The 18,588-nt window shown below is 33.0% G+C and overlaps 1 protein-coding gene across 7 annotated transcripts in view; it reads right to left on the minus strand.

The window, feature by feature from the left end:
* The window catches only part of LOC126748056 (uncharacterized), a 1,030,708-nt gene that overhangs the window by 476,764 nt on the left and 535,356 nt on the right, over positions 1–18,588 (minus strand). The window lies entirely within an intron of this gene.

Here is an 18,588-nt window from a genome sequence, read left to right on the forward strand (position 1 = left end):
CTATTGCTATCTCGCTTGCTCACATCGTGCTAGAAAATTCTTGATTTCTCTACTATTTTAAACTTTATATAAAGGCGACAAGCGATGTTAATTAGCATTTTTGGGCGCTAGATTCAAATAGCGCGCACGCGAAATTCAAATTACTTTTCGAACAATTTTTTTTTTGTTTTATTTGGGATAGAATTTAATATTTTTCGAATGACGAGAGTAATATTTTTGCTGTCGGCGGGCCACCGGTATTCGACAGGCGAGCCACGGTCATGTGCTAAAGGAACTTATCTTGAAAGTCATCAATATTTAATGTTGTTACCGTTACTTTTTCACATGGATCATCTTTCTTATTATTTTCTGGTCCATATTAAAATGCATTTAATTAGTCAAAATTTTTAATATTATTATTATTAGATCCAATAAAATTACAAATAGAAAACCTATCTAATTTAACCATTTATTCTGCATTAATAAAGTACAAAGTGAATGCACTATATACTACAAAAGAGTGATGACATGAAATTAATAATAAATGCTTTCTATGAATATTGAATTAATTCTTAATTCGGTACACAGGTAACTTGTCGTACTATTACCATTTTATGTCGTCATTGTTGAATCTCGACAATTGTTTAATTCACTCAGTATTGTCTAGCAGACAGCGATCAGGGAATGTCTTGTGTGATGGAAAATTTCATAGCTATTTGTCCTCATCCATTCTGTAAATAATTTAGGGCATCAATTGCTAAATTATCCTTTTGTTTGGTTTTCATGCCTTATTCCTTATTAGGAGAATAATATTAATCCTTATAAGAAGACCTTTGGTACTTACTAATCATAAGGTAAGTATAAGAACTAGGAAATATAAGAACTAATTGTATTAATTAATTTCCCATATTTTATTAAGAGAAAACAAACACAATAAATATTCAATATAGATTTTTCAACAACATGTCACTTTCTTACAAGTTATGTTTGACATTCAAATTTTGGACGTTGACGTTTCAGTCAGAACACGGAGAAGTCAGGATAGCTGCATGTATTGACAACAAATTTAGGATTTTATTTCAACAGTGATGTCTCACCGATAAAGCTTTCTTATTGAATTAAGTGATGTGTATGGTGAATCATTGATTTTTTTCATTTACTGAGTTTGATTCTGATAATGATGGTTATGAAGATTGCACTAGCTTCAGTATGAGCGGAGGCTAATATAAATAGGATTATTCTGATGGGTAATGGACTTTCTTTCTGATGTGGGAAAGCGAAGTGCGAACATTAAAAAATGTCAGATTGAAGTTATCGGCTAAAATTTTAGATTAAATTTACCATCCGCTAATGTAGTTCGATTTATTTGATCAAGAATCTTTCGAAGTATTATCTGAGCATTATATTTTTGGAAAATTACGTTTGGAAGATTTAATTAAAATCGAAATTTGATGTTCGAATTGATGTCGTTTGAATCTTCCTCACCTGCGTTATCTAATTGAAAATCCTGTTAATTCGGGGTAAGGGTATTTTCATTTTAAATTGTATATGCCGATGTATTATAGGGGTCATTTGTTTCTTAGATTTCTTTATTTATGCTAAATTGCCATCAACCAATTCCCTCGCATCGTATTTTCCTTGCAAATTCTTTCTGGGGATTGTTACACTCGGAGAGTACGGAGCATGAGGAAGCCGACCAACTAAGGTAACCCCCACCAACTAAGACTAACCTGATTTTGGCAAAGTATGTAAATATTGTTTACTTAATAATTAATAATTCTCTTCTGTCAATCTCATTCATTGAATAATTAAATTAGTTTCATAAAGTGATAAGTTTCATAAGACTTTAATTATCTTTGTGAAGTGTAGAATTCTTGTAGTTTAAATTGAAATAAAATGTTCTATATTCATTTTTCTTTAAAGTAAATGTATTAAGTAATTAGTAAGCTTCCCGCAACTGCGATAAGTACTTAGAACTAAATATAATTCAATCAATCATAAATTGATATAAGAATAACATCTCAATCATTCTCAAATCCTTTAAAAAAAAATCTATCGCACTTCTAAATCACAAGTTAAGGACGCTTAGTTTGTAAATTTTAAAAAGTCATTAGAGAAACCCGATCTTGACTTGGTTGTTTAATTCTTTATCTGTTTAGCTGAAGATAACTGCTTAAGAGCTTTAAGGGTAAGCACCCTCCTCTGGATTAAAAGAGTGGATTATCAGACATACCTCATGGATCTGGAGTTTGGTGGAGTGTCTCATGCTTGGCTGAGTTACGAGTTACAGTGTGTTACGAGGTTGAGAGGAATTACTTTGGTAAACTTATCCTTTCCTTCAATACTTACTTGGGTATTTGCATTAATTACGGACTCAATCATTATTCAACCAATTCAGGTTATTACATAATTTAGCGATGAATATTATATAGCATAACTCAATATATATATTTTTGTTTTAATGTATAGTTTATGCGACTAAAATGAAATAAGCAGAAAAAAGTTGGTAAAATGTAACTGGTGTTTCATTAAAAAAAACTAACTTGACAATGAAAACTTTTTTGAGATTCTCTGCACATTTATAAATACTGTGAACAACGTTTTATCTTAATTTTTTATTCATAGCATATAAAAAGGCGAAGAAAAATCGTGTGTAAATAGAGTTGACACATGACGTTTAATAAGTGGTGTTAATTTGGACGTAAACTGATATTTTTGTTTTGAAAAATTCATTAAGGAATTATATTTTTTGTCAAATTATTTTATTATGGTTAAAATTTTTCATTTTTTAAATAAAGCAACTTTAATTATTATTATTATTTATAATTATTAAAATAACCAATACACGATCTAATTCAATATTATTTTTTTGCTTTCGAGAAACTGTTTTAATCCGGTGGTCAATTCGTCATTTATTGTAATATAATTTGTCTAAGCAGAAATAAAAACAAAACGTTAAAGGCTAAAAATTATTATTCATTATTTATAATCTTTATTTATAGACAGAGTTATCTTTAATTTATTAGAACATTCCTCGAACGATCAAGAGCGAGTTTAAAAAAAATTTTAAGTGTAGTTGCCGACGACAATTAATTCTCTTAATGAAACATTAATATATAAACATAAACACAATTATGATAAAACACTTTTAGATAACGAATATGCACTATTAGTTCTTAATATCAGATAATAAAGCATTTATCAGATCAACCTTTATTGTCTATGTTTGACTCGTTTTCAACATAAACAACCAAACTGATTAAAATATTACAAAAAAGGTCTCTTTTAAGGCGGTGGACATACAGAACTTCGATATTTAAAATTAACATTGCCATTTGAAAAGTTTTACTAGTTAATTTAAAGATTGTTGATAGTAAGATTTTAATAAATAATATACCGATTATGATTTTGACCAGCCTAATATATTATCATAGTTTTTACGGTCACTAATCTACAGTGACCGTCTTTGCATCTAATATAACCTTTCTACGTACGGTTCGTCCTACCTGAAAGAACTTTGAGAAACAAAAAGAAGAAGCACCTTTTTGAAGAAGCATCTTTTCAAAGTATCTAAAACTTTGACTCGCAGTCGATCAACTTTTATGATTTTATGTATAACGCAACCCTCATGAAACATCATGCTAAACCTTTATTTTCACTTATAAGCCACAGAACCTTGTATATAAACAAATCAACGCGTTTTTGCCCTAATACGCATTAGTTTTAAATTTGCATTAATTCGTGTAAACACAGTGATTAAATCTTTTCAAGATTTAAAATACTTTATTTATAAATAGCTAATTAACAACCAGATTAAGACCGTTTATCGAAAGCAAAAAATTATATTACATTGGTTATTTTAATAATTTTAACACGCTTTATTTTTTAGAAAAAATAGTTATTTTTGTAATAAGTGTGTAAAATAATCGAAGACGAAAAATACAAAAGTCGATTTTACACATGTGTAACAAAAGTGTAAAAAGCAGAAGTGTGTAAAGTGAGCAGAAAATAATAAGTTTGGTCTATTTTAAAACCACCTGTTAAACACGATGTTACAGTCATATTGTACAGGGTGGCCAAATAAGCGAGGTAAGCACCTGTATCTCAGGACCTGTACATCTGGCAATAATGGAATTTTTTTTATTATTATAAACGTGGCTGTGAGAAATTCTGGAAATTATTTTTAAGTTCCGTATTTCACCGCAAGAGGGCGCAACTAAAAATTAAATAAAAGAAACTTATACTATATATTAACTTATACTTTTGATATTATTTTTAGTAAGCCTAGATAATTTGCTATAATTTTGGTTTTATGAATCATTGACGTACGAACGATAGTAGGGGTGGGGGAAGCTATTGAAAGTGGAATCATTAAAATCGGTGTAAATTCTAAGCCACTTATTCGATTTAAGCGATTCAAAATTTATTTGCAAGATAAATGTAGCTGCTTTAAAAGCCTGATCTTATCACTACCCTATAGTTCCTAATAAAACCGCCAGAGGGCGCAATTTGTAATAATTCCAGTTTTTTTCATTTTGCTCCAAAAATTCAAATCGAATGGTAGATTTTTGACATCATATTTAAAAAATAGATAAAATTTGCAAAAACACTGTGAAAACCGTACGATGATATCTTTGCTTGTTTAAAAGTTATAGCGAATTAAAATCTTTTACGCACCGAGTCCAAACTTATATAATGCCATCTAGCGCTCGGCCTTAGAATGTCTAGTTAACGTATAGTAGGCAGCAAAAACCAAAGAAACTTTTAAAAAGGATTCTATGGAAACAATTAAATATTTATCGTCAAATATTTATTAGACGGCCAGTTTAACTCTGTTTTCAATTTTCTTTGCTCGATTTTTTGTAAAATGCCTTTAACAAATAATGAAGCTGTGGATTTGATTGCGGTTTTCTTTGAGTGCTTTCAAAATGCAGCAATAGCTGAAAGACAGTATGCCCTTCGCTATACAGATCGCCGCCATTATGGCAGAAGAAATTTTCCACGGTTGGTACAGCGACTACGCGATACTGGGAGTTTTAGTCGGCCCAAATTTAGAAAGCGTCGCTCTACTGGAAGAACTGAAGAAAACATTATTAATGTGTTGGCCTACGTAGAGTTTAATAGGCATATTGGAACTCGTGCGTTATCTTTAGATTTGGGAATAGCTCGAATTACTGTTCAAAATATACTTAAAGACCACAGGTAATACATCTTTTTATTATAATTTTCTTCTCGAATATAGGCATTTCTTTTTATTTTAAGGCTACACCCTTTTCATATAATCCTACACCAAGCTCTAAACGAACATGATTTTGAGCGCCGAATTGATTTTTGCCAATGGATACTAGCAATGATTCGCGAAAACAGGGATTTTTTGTCACAGATTCTGTGGACCGATGAAGCCACTTTTTGTAGCGATGGGAAAATCAACAGGCATAATATGCATTATTGGTCGGTTGAAAATCCTCGTTGGATGCGAGAAGTCCAGCACCAAGGCCGCTGGAGTGTAAACGTGTGGTGTGGCATTATCGGAATGAAAATAAATTTCTCCTTTTTTTTTTAAGGCACATTAACCGGTAATGTTTTTTTGCAATTTTTAACAAATTCCTTGTCTATTTTAATGGAAGATTTGACATTGGAAGTAAGACGGACCATGTATTTCCAATTGGACGGGTGCCCAGCACATTTTTCCCGTTTGGTGCGGCATCATATAAATAATTACTTTCAAGGGTGCTGGATCAGAAGGGGAAGTCTATATCCTTGGCCGGCCAGGTTACCCGACTTAACATGCCTAGACTTTTACTTATGGGGTCGTTTAAAAGATATTGTGTATCAAACTCCACCTACAACAAGACAGGATATGGAAAACAGAATCCGTGGTGCAATAAATGAAATATCAGCTGCTGAAATCGAAACAGCAGTTTTATCCACCCAAAGAAGGTTGGAAGCTTGTTTGGAATGTGATGGAAAGCAGTTTGAACATTTATCGAGGCATTAAATACCAAATATGTTTGGGTTTAAGATCGGTTCTTTTCAGGACCATAATTTAAATATAAAAAGAAATTCGTTAATAAAATTATTCGCCTTAAGAAAGTCACATAAACTTCCAGTCATTCTGTGATACATAGGTATTATTAATTTATAATTTGTCAATCAATTATTACTTTCATAATTTATTAATTATGACAACATCATGGTATCATAGTTGTGGTAATACTAATTAGAGATGTTTAGGCGAGACACTAGATGGCGGTACGTAAGTTTAAGCTCGGTGCGTAAAAAACTTTAATTCGCTATAACTTTAAAACGAGCAAAGATATAATCGTGCGGTTTTCACAGTACTTTTGCAAATTTTATTTACTTTTTAAATAGGATGTCAAAAATATACTATTTAATTAGAATTTTTGGAGCCAAATGAAAAAAACTGGAATTATTACAAATTGTGCCCTCTGGCGGTTTTATTAGGAACTACAGGGTAGTGATGAGATCAGACTTTTAAAGCAGCTATATTTATCTTGCAAATAAATTTTGAATTGCTCAAATCGAATAAGTGGTTTAGAATTTACACCGATTTTAATGATTCCACTTTCAATAGCTTCCCCCACCTCTACTATCGTTCGTATATCAATAATTCATAAACCAAAATAATAGCAAATTATCTAGGCTTACTAAAAATAATATCAAAAGTATAAGTTAATATTTAAGTTTTTGGAGAAAAAGACGTTTCTTTTATTTAATTTTTAGTTGCGCCCTCTTGCGGTGAAATACGGAACTTAAAAATAATTTCCAGAATTTTCTCATGGCCACTTTTATAATAATAAAAAAAAATCCATTGTTGCCAGATGTACAGGTCCTGAGATACAGCCGCTTACCTCGCTTATTTGGCCACCCTGTATACTCTTATTTCGAACATATCTACCCTAGAAATACATCTTCAAGTCAGAAAAGATTTTAACTATTAACTTTAACTATTTACTAACACGACGTTTAGTTGTTTAAAGATAATCACCACAAATGACTATTAAAATGTCATAAAACGCAATGCCTTTTGACTTTAAGATCTGTGAATCATTTTAAGGAAAACTCAGGGAAATAAAATAGTACAAAAAATTTAATAAACTTCAATTAGCAAGATTTACAATAAAATAATCAAATTTTCCTAAATTCGGTGTTCAAAAAAAAAAAACTACTAAAAACTAGACCCTATGGCGAGAATATGAAATTAAAAGTATAAATGTATTTATCATATAAAATTATAAAATAATGGTGCAAAAAATTGTTTAAGCTCTAAGTACTGATTTAAATATTAGATTAAGGTATTATATAGACCTTGAAATCATAAATGTTACTCCAGGTTTTAGATTTTTTTCAACTTTCTTTAACATTCAACACACTCTACACCTTTCCGAGGAGACATTTATTAAACAAGTTATTACAGTATATTTTCTTCAGATACATAAAGAATAAGAAAATAAAATAAATCCAGAATGTTAGCGAAAGCGTAGCTAGATTATAGAACTTTAAGAGGCAATTTCTAAGTTATTCTGGTGCTAAAGTTAATAAAATAAACAGTTATCATTTCAGTATTAATTCTATTTTTGATATCAATAATTTTCAGCCCTTTGTTTGAAGGTTGTTTCTTGGTATTTTTTCCGGTTTTACTCCAATGAAAAGTTGAAAACTCACCTTTTGGGTATTTTAGTTTGTGGATACTAAATGCCATACTGCAATAGTGCAGGATTATAAGTGGTGTAGTTAAATGACAACTTTTTCAAGGTTCTTTGCTTAAGTGTCCAGTTTTGTGTTCCCGAGAAAAGGCCAATTCCATTGGTAAGTCCTAATATTTGCATTTGGCATCTTGGTTTCTGATACTGTACATATTACACATGTAATTTTATATAAGTAGACTCAAGCATACCGTTAAGTTTAACTATCAATGCTTATATCTACTTACTCTATTGGCGATTCCTCAATCTGGGTATTCTTCCACTTTCAGGCTTTTTTTTTCTCTCCGGTATGGTCTTTATCCACTATTATAAGAGGTAGAAATCTCCACTCATCTACTCCAGTAACGTCCACAACATCTACATTGACATTCACTGTTAAACCGATCCACCCAGGTCCTCCATCTCAATCATGCGGCCCTTTTGGAGCCAGGCTTGAATAATGTTTGTGATGTATAGTGAACCATGCAGTCAGTAAACCACCTAACCAGTAAACCTAAGTCCTATCAACATTTATTAGCTTTACTGTAGTATATTATACTAAATACTAACCTCAAAATTACCTTGTTATCACTCTCATTATTAGATTTCACTACTACACTATTGTTTTGAATAGTTTCATAATAACTAGGTGTACATTAGTTATTTTATTGAAATAGACCGTATAGATCTCCTTGTAAACTGGATAAATAGGCCTATTTCGAAAGTACTCACGCGAACTTTTAGCCCCAAACAACATAATATGAGATTTTACTCTTGATATAGACACTATATTCAGGAAGGGCAATATAACTTGTTTTTAAAGTAATACATTTGATTATTAACTTTTCTTTTAAAATAGATTCACTTGAATGTATCTCAGAACCACCGGTATGAAGGTTGAATGTGGCGGGGTAGAATAGTGTGCCACCCAAGATGGCCGATTCATTCTGATTGTCTAATTTTTGACGTACATCAACTATGACATTAGTGACGTTAATGACATTTTAACTGTCGTATTTGACGATTGTCTTTTTTAAGTTCTCTTTGGGTGGAAAACAAGCCAAGCCTCATGGTTTTCTTACAATTTAAAGTTTTTTAGTAATTTTATAGCTTTTTGTAGTTTTTTTGAGTCCTGGGTTAATAAATTATTTTACAAACATGCCAACGTCGAATCATCGTGCAACTACATAGAGCAGGAGACAGGTAAATTTCAATTATGACATACCTAAGTGTTTTCTAATAATGTTTAGGTGCATCTTGGATGTATTATTATTTTCCAGGATATAATTATAGATTTAATCCTATTTTGGACATATCTATTTCACTGTTCTCAATTTAACTTTTTTTTTACAATTCAGTTTTAATTCTTGAACCTTCACTAGGAAAATATTAACTATCCTTGTCTGCATCTAGATTAAGATATTCATGCAAATATCCTTTAACAACTAGTTTGTATATTAGGAATTGCCCAGACAGTCACAGAAATAATAGAATTTTTTAATTTTCATTGAATCCATCCTTACAAAAATCTTGTCCGTCATGTAAGTCCGACTAAAAATGTCACCAATTATCAAGTTTGCTCTAAACACTTTTCTGGTTCTTGGGTAGAATTGATATTCACATGGAGTAGAAACACCTATTTGTTGAATTTAAAGAAAATTATGACACATCCAGATTGACATATCCTTCTCAAAAACTGTCGTTTTCCCTAATCCACTTTAGACATTTAGTCAATTTAGAGAAAAATTTTGGTTGGTTTATAAATATTTAAAAGATAAAACCAAAAGACAACCTCAAAACCACAATTGACAATCTTTAAGTGTTGGTCATTCTAGAAAAGAGAAAGTTTTGACAATCTAAAATTTGATCTTGAATATCCTCATTTAATACTCATGATACACAATCAAAATAATTTTATTTTTTCACTTTTTAGCCAATGATATTAAGATTTTAGCAATATCTTATTTTTTTTAATTCTTAAATTACTTCAGATATTTTGATAGTAAATGCTATGCTCTTTACAGTCTTATTTTATTTACTGACCCATAATTAAAAATATGTTATAAAAATCGTTTAAAGTATTGTTTAGAACCTTAATTGTAATCATAACTAATGTGATAATCAATACTTACTATGTGGATATATATTATTTTATTACAATTGTATAGATGGTTGAAAAATATATATGTTTAATTTTTTATTTAGGTATGTTTGTTACTTGTTTCTTAAATAATGTTTTATACACTTATGGAAACCAAAAAAAGCAAATAATTTTTTTTTGAAAATCCAGGAATTAGGATTTTCAGTTAAAATATGGTTTATACCTGCAACAATTCTATTTTTTACATAAAAAGATCCTATTAATACCATACTTACAGTTTGCAGTATTTAATTTAGAATATATTGTAACTTTTTTAATGCATTTTAAAACCCTTTGTTAAATTTATTTTATTTCATCTTAAAATAAAATATTTACAAGACGATTTAGTTTTGTTTTTTTTATTTAACATTTGGTCCCACATCTATCGTGCCAATTTATAATTCTTGGTAAGTATCTATAGCTAAATATCTTAATAAGCAATGTCTTGAGAACCAAATTTAAATTAAATAATATTTTAGTTGATGTGTTAATTCTTGATTTAAGTGATGAGGGATGTCTGAGATGCAATATTTTTATTTTTTCTCAACATTTAAAATTTACGATTTTAATTACATGTGGGTATTTCTAAACTGATAAGCATATTGTTTTTTTTTAAATAAAATAAAATAAAATTCTATTTAAATATATCTCATCACTCGTCAGTTAACACATCAACTTTTGTAATTCTGCAAATTACTTGAAATTTAAATATCAGGCAAAAGATCAGGCTTAAATTTCCCGCCACACGCCACCCAAGATGGTTGCCCCCGTCTTTGTCAACAACGTCAATAAAGCTGTCAACAGAATTTCTGTCTGTTCATTAGGCAACACGCATTTCTCTATATTTGTGTTCTGTGCTCAGAACTAAAGCTTTTCTTTTAGGTTTATTTTGATTTTTGAAAGATAACCTAACTTTCTAAGTTAGACAAACGACTTTTGGTGAGAGCCCATGAGTTTTAGGGTGCTCTCACATTAAAGCCGTAATTTAATAGGAATAAAGGGTTAATATTTATTTTATTGTTAATTTATTAATTACACAATAACACTTGTACATAATATTAAGGGTCAATATAATTAACTATATTTATAAATCTCCCTGTCTGTTCTTCCTTGTGAGATTTTCTTTCAGGTTTATAGGTATAGTGCTTTTAGTATATTCCTGTTTTCTTGGTCATCAGGATTTTCTTATCCATCTGGGATAAAACAGGTGGCGCTTTTATTTTATTGAACTCTTGTGGAATCCACGCCACTCTACCAAAGTGGTTAGTCGGCTTCCCTTTGAGAAGATCCCCTGAGCCGTCACCTCTATAGTCTATAATAAGTCTCCCTCCTTCCATTGGTTCCCTTATACCCATTATCTAACCCTCACTTCCCATACCTTTACTCTCCCTTTTCCTTCCTGTTATTACCCATCCGTCCAATCAAATTTCGTTTAATAAAGTATCAAATTATAAATTAAAGTATTATTAAAGTATTAAATTGTTATTAATAATAATTATTAATTATTATTTTTTTTATTCTGTTAAAATATAATAATTTCTTTTTTGTTATATGTTAACAAATTGGCGCCTGACAACGGCTATTGTTTTGTTTTTTTTTTCTTGCCACATTTTTTTTTGTATCTTTTAAATACGTTTAATATGTTTTGACAAGTAAAATTTATAGGTTAGCGCATCCTTACTTCTTCGATTAATACTCAGCCTTATATTTGGTGTTACTACAGTGTAGGGACCACTTGAGAATAGGATTGTTTGAGTATCGATATAAATATATCTTAGCAGACTTGTTATTGCAACTCGATTTTTTTTTGCGATTCAGGTTTACTGTTTGTTGAGGTGTTGTATTGCAGTTTTTGGTAATATTATTTTGTATTATTATGTATTTTAAAGTGATGGGCGTTAATGATATATGCGTTCGTAATGATAGTTCATTTTTTTTCCTTAGTTTTAGGTGGTTTAGCTTTTACCTTTAATTTTTGGGTAATTCCAGCTTATATTTTTGTTTTTTTTTTCTGTTTCGTTAACAATTTTTGTTCTTTTTTTTTGTTTTTTTTTTGAACTGTTGGACGGGTTTGTGAATTTATTCACAACTCATAACGTTGTTTTTTTTTGAAGTTCTGTTAACAAAAGAAAATAATAATATTTTTTTTGCTTTAAGGACTTAATATTTTTGTTTTCTTTTCTCATTCTTTTTAAATAAAATTTTAGCCTACTTTTCCTTAGTGATTTTTTATGATAGATACTGGTTACGAATAGCTTGGGTTTTCTTTTATAATGTGTCTTTAGTACACGGCTTAAATAAAATGGATATTAATTTGCTTAGCACGGAAGAAATTAAATATGAACTAGCGATATGTGGTCTTCCATTATCGAGTACTTTTGCTCAAAAAGTACTACTTTGCGCGAGGTCATACAATTAGAACGTGATGGACGTATGCCACCACCGACTACTTCCTGTTACGATTCTGACAGCGAGTTGTCAATTTGTGAAGCAAAATTAATCACCCTTTCTCACGATATAACAAATTTTGATTTTAATAATAGAGTAAACGAATTTCGTCGCATTTTTACCTTACTTACGCATACTAAATCTCGCCTAAATCGGATTTTATGCATAGAAAGATCCGAACGATATGCGAAAATAAAGATTGAGAAGAATTGCCATGAACTTTTCGATCGCTTGGTGCTTGTAAAAGAAGGAATCTATATTCCTGTACAAACTCACCATTCTGCAGCCAACCATCATCGACTTGAATCCGCTAATCACAGTATCTTGGATACAAATAACCCCAATGATTCTCAACCATTATTAGTTCCTCATACAACTACCCACGAAGACCCAGCCATCGTTCATGATCTGATTAGTTTAGATGAAAATCAGAGACAGTCATCTATTCAGTCTGCTTTAACACGATAGATTAGAGCCTGCAACTGATAACCGTCGAGTGATCCATCCGCCATCTCACTTACTAAGAGAAAACTATCCGGAGTCATCTGACCCTAATAGTCACACAAATATTCCACATTCTTCTTTTAGGCCTGTTGATATTCAACCTCCTTCTTTACAATTGTCTTTTCCCCAAGGTGTAGATACTTCCCTACCTGTATCTCAGAGACGTCGTGACTCAATGATCGCAGAAGGAATTCCAGAACAAATTCCACCCTCAGCAACTTTGAATCAGACAAATGGAGTATCAGACAATTACCGTTAGTTTTTAGGACATTCCTCTCAAGTTCCTCACTCATCTTCTAACGGGCGTGTAAATACTCAGTTAGGTACCACATCTTATGATCAGTATGATCCAGGTTATTTCGAACATGGTGGACCTAATGAAAGATGTTCTCAAATAAGGCTTATGGATTCGGCAATAGATGCCTCACGACAAGTGCATACTGATGCATCTCATATCATAGATAAAACTTTAAGTCACCCTAATCCAGATGTGGATCTTGCCAATCGACTTGACAATTTTGAGTTTTCTCCATTACGAGGACTATGAGTCTGACCAAGTCGATATTATATAAATTCTCCGCCTTACAAGTATCACGATGTGTCGTCGTGGAACTTAAAATATAATGGTCAGTCTAGTGTGACAGACTTTCTCGAACGCCTTGAAGAGCTTCGTGTCTCTAGAGGAGTCTCCAAAGAACATCTTTTAAAGTCTGCCCCAGAACTCTTTACAAAAGATGCTCTCCTTTGGTTTCGGACAAAACGCTTTTCCCAATGGGATGATCTACCAGCTCAATTACGAGTTGCATTCCAGCCTTTTGATTATGAGTTTGGGCTTTGGGATGAGATTCATTCCCGAACTCAAGGTTCCCACGAACGTGTGGTTAGTTTTGTCGTAGCTATGGAAGCATTATTTAGAAAACTCCCAAATTTGCCATCAGAAACCACCCGGTTACAAGTTATCGAAGAGATCTGTTACCTCACATTCAGCGAAGACTTGCTACAAAACGTATCAACACTGATATTGATGAACTATTGTATCTAATTAGATCAATTGAGGAAACTGAAGCACGAGTTCAAAGATTTGCTTCTCCTCCCACAAATTACCGGAATTTGTTGGAACTATCGTTAGCTTATCATAAACCCTCTTGGCAACCTTCACAGTTAGCTTCAATTAAACCAGCTAGGTCAGAAGATCTTCTCCATTTTGAGGAAGACACGACTAATCTTTGCTCGGTTTCTTCAACACAAAAGTGCTGGAATTGTCAAGAAGTTGGTCATAATTTCAGGCAGAACCAGAAGCCTCGCCAGAAATTTTGCTTCAGATGTGGCTCTCCAAATGTTATTTCCAAAAAATGTAGCAGGTGTACAAAAAACTCCAAGATCGGAAGACGTCAGTAGGCCCTCCGTCTTCCTCAGTTAATTCTAATATATCGGCCAACCAAAGTGAAGTCCTTGACTTTATCTTATCACACGCCAAAGGCGATTTACGACCCTATTTAGAAATAAAAATTTATGGAAAATCCTTTCTTGCCTTATTAGATAGCGGTTCTACTCGAACTATTATTGGTTCTAAAGGATGGAAGATTTTAGAACCACTCTGTTGCATAAATCCTAGTATTGTAGCAAATGGCGAAAGTGTTAAAGGATTAGGAACTGCACAAGTGCCTATCCAGCTTCGCGATCGAGTGATCCTACTAGAAGTTATCATTGTCCCGTCTCTATCCGATAACGTCATTCTAGGTATAGATTTTTAGAGGAATATGAAGATTATTTCTGATCTTTATTCTTCAGAATGGAGTTTTCGCTCCGATCTGCAGGAAACTAGTCATTTGTCAGCCATTCAGTCAATCGCCACGCTCACCTCCAAGCAACGACAAATCCTAGACATATTTATTGAGGACACTCGCTCGGCTATAGGAAGTAGAATTGAGTGTACAAAACTCATCGAACTTGTCATCAAGACAGATTCACCCCCTATCAAGCAGAGGTATTATCCTTTGTCCCCAGCTCTTCAGAAGGAAGTTAATATAGAGTTAGAAAAAATGTTGTCTGAAGACATAATAGAACTCTCCATGGTCGTCTCCAATAGTCATGATACGGAAGAAGTCCGGAGGTTGGAGATTCTGTGTCGACTACCGTGTCCTTAACAAGGTCACTACCCCTGCCAGTACGCAGATCCCTATATCAAAAGAATCACGTCCTTTAACTGCATTTACTGTTCCATCTCGAGGTCTCTTTCAATTTAAACGTATACCTTTCGGATTGACAAATGCCTCCGCCTTATGGCAAAGATTGATCGATCGTGTAGTCGGCGTTAATCTCGAACAGTTTGTATTTGTATATCTTGACGACGTAATCATCTGCACTCCAACATTTCAAAAACACATAGAGATTTTGCAAGAAGTGATTAAGCGAATAACTCGCGCAGGACTCACTCTTAACCCCGATAAGTGTCAGTTTTGTAAGTCTGAACTAAAATACTTGGGATATATAGTCAATGCTTCAGGACTGCTAGTTGATCCTGAGAAAGTAGAGGCAATTTTAAATATACCTTCTCCTATAAATACTACAGAGGTTCGACGCATAGTTGGTATGACGTCCTGGTATCGTCGCTTTGTGCTGAATTTCTCTACAGTTATTGCACCCCTTACTGCCCTGACGCGCAAAAATGCAAAATTTATTTGGGATTTAAACTGTGATGCTGCATTTAAGAAAATCAAAGAACATCTTGTCCAAGCTTCTGTACTATCGTGTCTCGACTTTAGTGTTCCCTTTTCTGTACAATGCGATGCATCTGATTATGGACTTGGAGCTGTATTGTCGCAGGTACAAAGTGGTGAAGAACGAGTTATCTGCTACGTTAGTCGATCTCTTAATAAGAACGAAAGACGATACAGTACCACTGAAAAGGAATGTTTGGCAGTCCTTTTTGCCATAGAAAAGTTACGACCTTACCTGGAAGGGACAAAATTTACTGTAATAACTGACCATTATAGCCTAAAATGATTACATTCCATTAAAGATCCTATGGGTAGAATAGCCCGATGGAACATAAGATTGCAGCAATACGACTTCGATATAATACATAGAAAGGGAAAAGAACACGTTGTTCCTGATGCCCTGTGTCGCTCTGTACCTGCCGTGGATTCCATTCTTCCTTTCATCGCCACCATCGATCCAATTAATTCCGATCCTTGGTATGCGGGTATGTGCCAAAAGGTGAAGCAGGACCCTTTAAAATATCTTTTGTGGTGGGTTGAGAATGGGAAACTTTACAAAAAAGTCAAAGAAAGGTACCCCGAGCTTACAGGAAGGACCTTTACAATGCTATTAGTTATACCAAAACACGAACGATCCGCTATATTACGAGCCAACCACGATCCCCCAGAATGTGGAGTTTTCAAAACATATTCCAGAATAGCGAGACGCTATTACTGGCCAAGTATGCGGTCTGACGTAGCCAAATATATTCGGCGATGTCATGTTTGACTGCGAACAAAGCCACAACAAAAAGCCCCTGCAGGTCATATGCTTAGCTCCCAACCAAGTAACTCTAGACCATGGCAGACCATCAGCATAGATCTTGTAGGTCCTTTACCACGATCAACATCTGGATATAGTTACGTTCTTTCTGTGTGTGACGTATTTAGTAAATACATATTATTATATCTCTTACGTTCAGCTACTTCAAGAGAAATACTTAAATGGATGGAAGATCATGTCATTCTGATCTATGGTGCACCTGAAACTGTTACCACGGATAATGGCGCGCAATTTCGAAGTAAATCTTTTCAGGAACTCATGGCTAAGTACCATATTAAAATAAAGTACACTGCGAATTACCACCCACAAGGAAATCCAGTAGAACGAGTACATAGAGTTCCAAAGTCCAGTTTGTCAGCCTATGTTGCTGATGACCACCGTCAATGGGATAATATCTCTTAAAAGTTGGTTGTGCAATTCGATCCTCTCGCCATGAAGTCACCGATTTCACCCCCAATTTTATCATGTTCGGCCGTGAAATCTTCTTTGACCATGACACCGAAAATGTTAACCCTAATAGTGAATCTGATGCTTTGAGGAGATCTGAAACACTCAAGAAGATTTTTGGCGACGTCCAAAAGCGAACTAAACAAGCTTTCTACCGATCAAAGCACGTTTATGATTTGCGAAAGCGCGATGATAGATTCACCGTTGGTCAAAAGGTTTGGAAACGCAACATCGTTCTTTCGGATGCCACTAAAAATTTCACGTCTAAGTTAGCACCAAAATTCGCTGGACTATTCTCTATACATCGTATTGTGTCCCCTTGGACTTACGAACTTATTAATGATAACGGTAAGAATTTAGGAATCTGGCACGCAAAGGATCTCAAAGCACATCCTCCTGATTCAGACTAAACCCCCAATTTTTGACTTTAAACCCCGATTTGACTTTAGATTGGGATTAGAATAAGTTAATTTAGGTTTATTAGGTTAGATATATTAGAGTAAATTAATTGGGTGAATTAATTAAAAGGTTTAGGTAAATTAACTGAGTTAGGCCAAATTTTCGTGTTTTTTTTTGTAGTAATTACAATATGTAGCACATAATTCTTTTTGTCTTCTTGGTCAAAATTTTTTTCTCAAAAAAAAAATTTTTTTTTGAGGAAGGGAAGGTGTTACAGTTTATTTTCTTCAGATACATAAAGAATAAGAAAATAAAATGAATCCAGAATGTTAGCGAAAGCATAGCTGGATTATAGAGCTTTAAGAGGCAATTTCTAAGTTATTCTGGTGCTAAAGTTAATAAAACAGTTATCATTTCAGTATTAATTCTATTTTTGATATCAATAATTTTCAACCCTTATGATGAAACTCAAATTATTAATCATAATATTAATTTTTTTAATTGTTTTGATTTTACTAATGTCAGAAGTCATATCCTAACCAATAAGATCCCAGCTCATTCTCCTATATCCCTACTAAAACCATTTCTGGCGCGAAAATCTTTGACCTCTAGGAGTCTTGAAGAACAAGCCTTTGAAGAAGGTTGTTTCTTGGTATTTTTGCCGGTTTTACTCCAATGAAAAGTTGAAAACTCACCTTTTGGGTATTTTATACTTTTTATTTGGATACTAAATGCCATACTGCAATAGTACAGGATTATAAGTGGTGTAGTTAAATCACAACGTTTTCAAAGTTCTTTGTTTAAGTGTCTAGTTTTGTGTTTCCGAGAAAAGGCCAATTCCATTGGTAAGTCCTAATATTTGGATTTGGTATCTTGGTTTATGATACTCTACATATTACACATGTAATTTTATATAAGTAGACTCAAGCATACCGTTAAGTTGCGATTCCTCAATCTGGGTATTCTTCCACTTTCAGGCTTCTTTTCTCTCTCCGGTATGGTCTTTATCCACTATTATAAGAGGTAGAAATCTCCACTCATCTACTTCAGTAACGTCCACAACATCTACATTGACATTCACTGTTAAACCGATCCACCCAGGTTTTCCATCTCAATCATGCAGCCCTTTTGGAGCCGGGTTTGATTAATGTTTCTGATGTATAGTAAACCATGCAGTCAGTAAACCACCTAACCAGTAAACCTAAGTCCTATCAACATTTATTAGCTTTACTGTAGTATATTATACTAAATACTAACCTCAAAATTACCTTGTTATCACTCTCATTATTAGATTTCACTACTACACAATTGCTTTAAATAGTTTCATAATAACTAGGTGTACATTAGTTATTTTATTGAAATAGTCCGTATAGATCTCCTTGTAAACTGGATAAATAGGCCTATTTCGACAGTACTCACGCG

Source organism: Anthonomus grandis, chromosome 21 (genome assembly GCF_022605725.1).
Source record: "Anthonomus grandis grandis chromosome 21, icAntGran1.3, whole genome shotgun sequence".
NCBI classification, from domain to species: domain Eukaryota; kingdom Metazoa; phylum Arthropoda; class Insecta; order Coleoptera; family Curculionidae; genus Anthonomus; species Anthonomus grandis.